We start from the raw sequence: 5,665 nt of genomic DNA, 5'->3' as shown, positions 1-5,665 counted from the left end.
GATGTACCAGAATTCACATTGCTGACTGGACCTGGGAATCCTCACCAGGTTTGTAGTTCTGACACAACCCCCACGCTCCAGGTGCCCTCACTACCTCTGCCCAGGGATGCACAGGGGAGAAATGCTGCCTCAAGCCTGCACAGCCCATTCCCCCAGCTTGTTGCCAGATATTAACACATTTTAGCTTTTCTGTCACCTTTACTTGGTGACACAAGCCTTTCACATTGCAGGCAGGGGATACTGTCACCTGAGATAAATCTCACTGCAAATGCTGCTTACACACAACACGTGATTCTGCAGGTTAATGCAGCAATTCTCCCTGAAAGTATGTCCATGGGACAGTGTCTTCACAGATGTATCCTTGCTAGGACCTGAAAACTGCCAACTCTCTAATGCAGCAAACTGTAAATCTATAAATTCCAGGATATCTACCCTGAAATAGAGCAAAAAGAGGGAAGTAAATGGCAGTATCTTATGCAGACAAGAAAAGTCGTCTACACAGATTTTCTAAATGAGGCTGGGAAGTCTGACTTCTCTCTTAAGTCATCAGTAAAAAAGGAAACATTGAAGTTTTCACAGTTCTTAGCTGCTTGTTCCATGATCACGAACGAGTTAAGTATCCAAGGCCTGCAGTTTTTCCAGGGTGTTTTGCATTTTTCAGGCCTTAGACTGAGAGCCATTGAGCACGTTACCACAGGCAAACCTCTCTCTAAGCAGAAGCCAGAGCCTGGGAGGCTTGGGCACTGCTGAGCCTGCTCCGGCGAGCTGGGACAGCAGCCAAGCCACACAGAAAAGGACAAGTCAGGTAACTTCTTACAGCAGCTATTTTCTGCTTACTCTTCTTCTGACTCCAGAGAAGCACATGAACCAAAAGGCACCAGTGAAGCACGTCTGAATGTGTGGGAGGTCAGGCAGGGAGAGGGAAGGGGGTACAAGGAGCAGCCCCACAGAAGGGCTGAGTCACCTGGTGCTGGGATTAGGGGCAGCAGTAAAGAAGTGTAGGATGGGTTTGGGAAAGGCTTGGAACACAAATGCCCAACCCTACTGCAGCCCAAGGACAACGTGCAGGGAGGGAGGGGGACAGCAAGGAGCTCCAGGGGAGAACAGTGCCCAAAGCAACAACGGCTCCCTCTCCACCAGTGGCAGGTCTGGCCCTGCAGCAGCAGCGTTTTGAGTTTCCTCTCAAATGCAGAACATTTGGTTTGGTATTTTCAATTAAAAACAAGTGAGCTGTACTGGCTCTGTCCAGGACACTGCCCCTCAGACTGCTTTTCTGCACGGCACACTGAGCTGATTTAGAGGGCGAGAGAAAGTGGGTTTGGAAACTCCGGTGTTCTGGGGGTTTGGCAGTGTGACAATTTCCTGACGAGAGGGATGCATGTAATGCCCTTTCCCTTGCTGCTCTCCTTAGCTCAGGCATCTGTAAGCACTTGTCTTCGGATGGTCTGGAAGTGACATATGGAAAAAGTTAGATTTTAAGTAGAGCTGACTCAGCTCAGGCACAAGATGTTGGCAACCTGGATCAGAAGGGCCAGTTCTCTCTCTGACCCCTGTGGAGGACTATTCAACAGATAAACTTTCATAGGTAACAAAAACACAAGGGATTCACCAGCTGGGACAGCCATTTACCCATCATTAACAACCTCTTCATCCACTGCTACTACAGTTATGCTGAGTGACTGAAGAGGAAAAACTGCTGTTGAAATACCTGTGCAAGAAAGGAACACATACCCAAATACTGGATGTATTTTACTACTAATGATGTATTTATCATCCTGATTTTGCATGGCTCTGATTTCTGATGATGTACAATCCAAGTGCCTAAACATATAATAGCAATTAGCAACTTGCACACAGCAAGAAATAAAGGTGCTCCCAAGGGCTTCATGCCTGTCTCTGCTCTCTCTTTGAAGCGGTGAATGAGTTGCAAGTGGTGGTTGCTGAGAAAAACAGGCAAACAGAGACTAGTACTTATCCAAACTGTGATCAGCATTGCACCACCCTGCCTTCTCCCTGTTTAGAGGAAAGGTTCATTATTTTCCCTAGGGAGCTATCCAGGCCAGCCCATGCTGCCCAGAGCAGGGCTGGGCACTGAGGCAGGGGACAGACTCTGAAATGCTAAAATCAAAATTTACCAGAAGACTGTAGTCGTGTACTTGACAGTTAGTGGTCCACAGGCCTGACCATGCTGATTGCAGCAGAATCTCTTCTCTTTCCAGACAGCTGTTCTGCTGTATTCAAAGATGCTTTTCCATTCCCCATTATCTCGCTCTTTCCCAGGACAATCCTCTTCTGTCACACAGGCAGGACCCACCATGCCAAAACAGGGGAGCATGAAAAGCATCAGTCTGAAGTCCCATCACAGCAGTGATTCTGAGAGATGCCCTGGCTGCACAGACTCAGCCATCTGCTGCGATATCTGCATGCAGTGAAGGCTCTCTCTGCTCTGCCAAGGAGCTCCAGACCCGTGAAGGATTCCTGTGGCAAAGCCTTGGCAAGTCAGAGAATATTCCCATTCATTTTCCTCTCTCCATAAATTGGCCAAAGCCACCTCCTGCAGCTCAGGCCTCAGCAGAGCTCCTGGGCAGGGGGATTATTTCTTCCCAGGATCCTACACACCCATAACCCTCAGTATTCTTTCCATTAAAAAGGTTTAAAACCTCAAAAGCAAGCAAGGATGAAAACCCAGCAGCAGCACATGATTCGGAATGCAGCCCTAGGCTCATGCCCATCTTTGTGTGCCTCTGTGCCACTGGAAATTTGTGGAGTTTGCTCAGAATTGGAGTGCCAGTCAGGCCTTGGCCTCTACTTGAGTCGTTGAGGATGCAGAGGTATTCTGCCTCATGAGAGAGTCTTACCCCTTTCTTCTTTCCCTCAGTAATTTATACAATTATGCCCCAAAATACATGTTTTGGCACAAGACTAAGAGCAGATATCAAAATACTATTTAACAAAAGATTTCAAATGAAACTGCTGGCTGTCTACAACTCTAATTACTTCCCTGCATTTAAAATTTAACCTGAAGCAGAATAATTATAGCTTTCTTTTTAATGATTTTGTGGGGAATTAAAGATATAGGTCAGAATCATGCAATTGTGCAGGATGCCCTCTCAATCAGAAAGAGGAATTTAGTTGTGGCCTCACTTCATATCACCCCTGTGCTAGAAACTGATGCAGCAAGGAGGAGGATGGCAAACTCACCACAGAGCAGCTGGGGGAAGGGAGAGGGAGATGCAGACACCCAAGAAGCTTCTCACCATTTCAAAGCATGGTTCTGCTGTACCAGAGGATGTAATAAAGCAAGGTGGGTGTTTCACATTCCCTCCTGGGGTACCAGGGTGAATTTTCTAGCCGTGAAAGCGTGAAGAAGCTCCAGCAGCAGCAGTGTTAAACACAAGCTTTCCAGGCTTACATACCATTACCTCTGGTGAAAGTAACACAGCATGGACTTGGGCAGCAATTAAAACCTTCCTTCCCAACTGCCCTTGTGCTCCCAGTGACTGTGCTTAGTGGCATATGCACAGCACGGACAAGCCCTGACATGCTGTGCTTTAAACTTGCTTATCTCATGGTGTCAGCAGCACATGCTGCAGGACCCTCGCTGCCTGGGCACCTGATGCACATTGTCAGGAAAAGAAGCACCTGGGAAGGAGTTCAGAGGCAGGCACTTTTTAAAGGCATTTTCTTAACTATGCTTTAAAGAAAGTCAAGCATTTCTTGCCCTCCAGAGGAACCCAAGAGCAGCATGTGCATGGGTGCCAGGGCACAACAAGCATTTATTTTTAAATACATTGCAGGTTTTGTCTGTGTTTGGAGGAGGAGGCATGCCTGGCAGACAGCAGAACAAGAACCACACTGGGGAAAGGGAATAATGTTCAAATTAGGTGGGAGGAGAGGGAGAGGAGGAAAAATAATTGATTTTCTGAAGTCTGAAGGTGCTTGGCCCAGAAACTACAAGCCTGAGAACACGAAAACACTAATTATATTTTTAAATGCATATTTCAAAGTATTTGTCATTTCAAGTCACCCAATGTATTTATATTAAACTGCTTTCTTTTCTTGGAGACTTGGACTTTATAATGTTAATTGGTGACTAAAGAATACCCTTAAGGAAACAGATTTGCTGGCATTTCTGGCTGGGTATGTTCAGATTATAGCTTTGAAAGGCTGGGGTCTTGGGGTGTTTTGTCTTTTTTCCTCTAAAAAGAAAGTAAAAAAAAGCTTACCGTTTCTTTGCTGAAACTGTATTTCCTCTGAATACCTTCCCACCCCCATTATAAAGAAAAAGAGCAAGATTTGAAAGTTTGAGAGTTTGGCTTTTCAGTGACCAAGGCTGGAAGGATTTCAAAGGCTTCCAACTTCAAAACTGCAGTGGTGCCCAAATACCATAGTGACATAAGCTGCAGGTGCTGGCTTTCAGAAGAGTGGCTGCACTCCTTGTCCCTTTGCTACAGGTAGCTACATTAATCCTTCTTACAAGAGTGCACCAAGAAATGAGGTTTTATGGAATAATCTCACCTTAAATGCAGAAAGGATGGGAGATCTGACACACGAAGCTCTGTTGTGAGCTGCTCTTGGAGCTGTCCAGGTGAGGTGGAGAAGCAGTTCTGGGGGAGGCAAAGATCCTGAGGCAGAGGCTGTTTCACCAACCACAGCCTGGAAAACTTTTCTATCTAATACTTTAATTTCTAATTTGTTATGACCTCTGCTAAATGGCAGTTAGATTTATGCACATCACAGGTCCTAATGCATTTTTGCAAGTGTAATTTACTCATTTTTCAGTTGACCTACTTCAAGTCAGGCCTGGTATTAAAGAAATCATTCAGAAGGCACTACAAGCTCTGTGCTGTATGCTAAATGTTGCAATAATGAGTGATGCAGGGACCCCAGACAGGTGCAAAGGAGAGCCCTTTATTGCCAAAATCCTTTTGGAGCACTTGGCTGGTTATCAGTTCACACCATTTTCAGGCACAGCGAGCCCAAGTCAACCAACCACCACACACCACGATGTGGACATGCAGCACATCTCTCTATCCCTATTCCAGCTCTCCCATAGTCCCTTCGACTGCGCCTAAGCAGCAGGCCAGGCCCATGTTACATCCTCCCTTCCCTTTCTAAAGCCTTGCCTGTTGGTAACAGCTGAACACTTACCTGTGTGTGCCCCCTGAAAAGCAGGAAAGGGAAGCTCGACAGCTTTCTAGTTTAATTCCTGATGAAGTTGCAGCCAAGCTGGCATGCAGGCAGCAGGCTCTGGTTGGTGGCCCTGTGCCTGGCCAGCTGCTCCCTCCCTGCTCTCAGACCTCCTGAGCAGCTTCAGCCGCAGCTGCCTCCTGCCTCCAAACCTCCCCTTTCCAGGTGCCTGTATAAGCTGCACAACTGAAATCAATCACCTTGAGATTTTTTTTTTTCCCCCAAGCTAGATGTTTCCCTGGGGCTGAGTTTTTCAAGAAGGTTTTAATGGAAATGTTTGTGTCAGAAATAGGAAGGAAAAGGACTCAGTGAAAACCTGGCAGAAATTTATCCAGATGTGGAGGAATGCTTTGACATGATGGAAGGGTGGTGTCAGCAGCCTTCAGAGTGTCTGTATCTGCTGCAATTGGAGCATGTCCTGTGCCACTGTAAAGACACCCCGTGGGACATGGGGAGAGACAGGGGTGAGGAGCAG

The 5,665-nt window shown here is 46.7% G+C and overlaps 1 long non-coding RNA gene across 1 annotated transcript; it reads right to left on the bottom strand.

Annotated features, from left to right (window-relative positions):
• Positions 1-258: 258 nt before the first annotated feature.
• LOC137479572 (uncharacterized) lies at positions 259-5,359 on the bottom strand. The gene is made up of 3 exons (XR_011002350.1): positions 5,152-5,359; positions 1,237-1,445; positions 259-844 (listed from the first exon to the last, which is right to left on the bottom strand). It is a non-coding gene; the product is annotated as an uncharacterized lncRNA (long non-coding RNA).
• Between the last annotated feature and the right edge of the window lie 306 nt (positions 5,360-5,665).

This window comes from Anomalospiza imberbis, chromosome 10 (assembly GCF_031753505.1).
Source record: "Anomalospiza imberbis isolate Cuckoo-Finch-1a 21T00152 chromosome 10, ASM3175350v1, whole genome shotgun sequence".
NCBI lineage: Eukaryota > Metazoa > Chordata > Aves > Passeriformes > Viduidae > Anomalospiza > Anomalospiza imberbis.
This window is presented reverse-complemented; position numbering and strand designations above follow the sequence as displayed.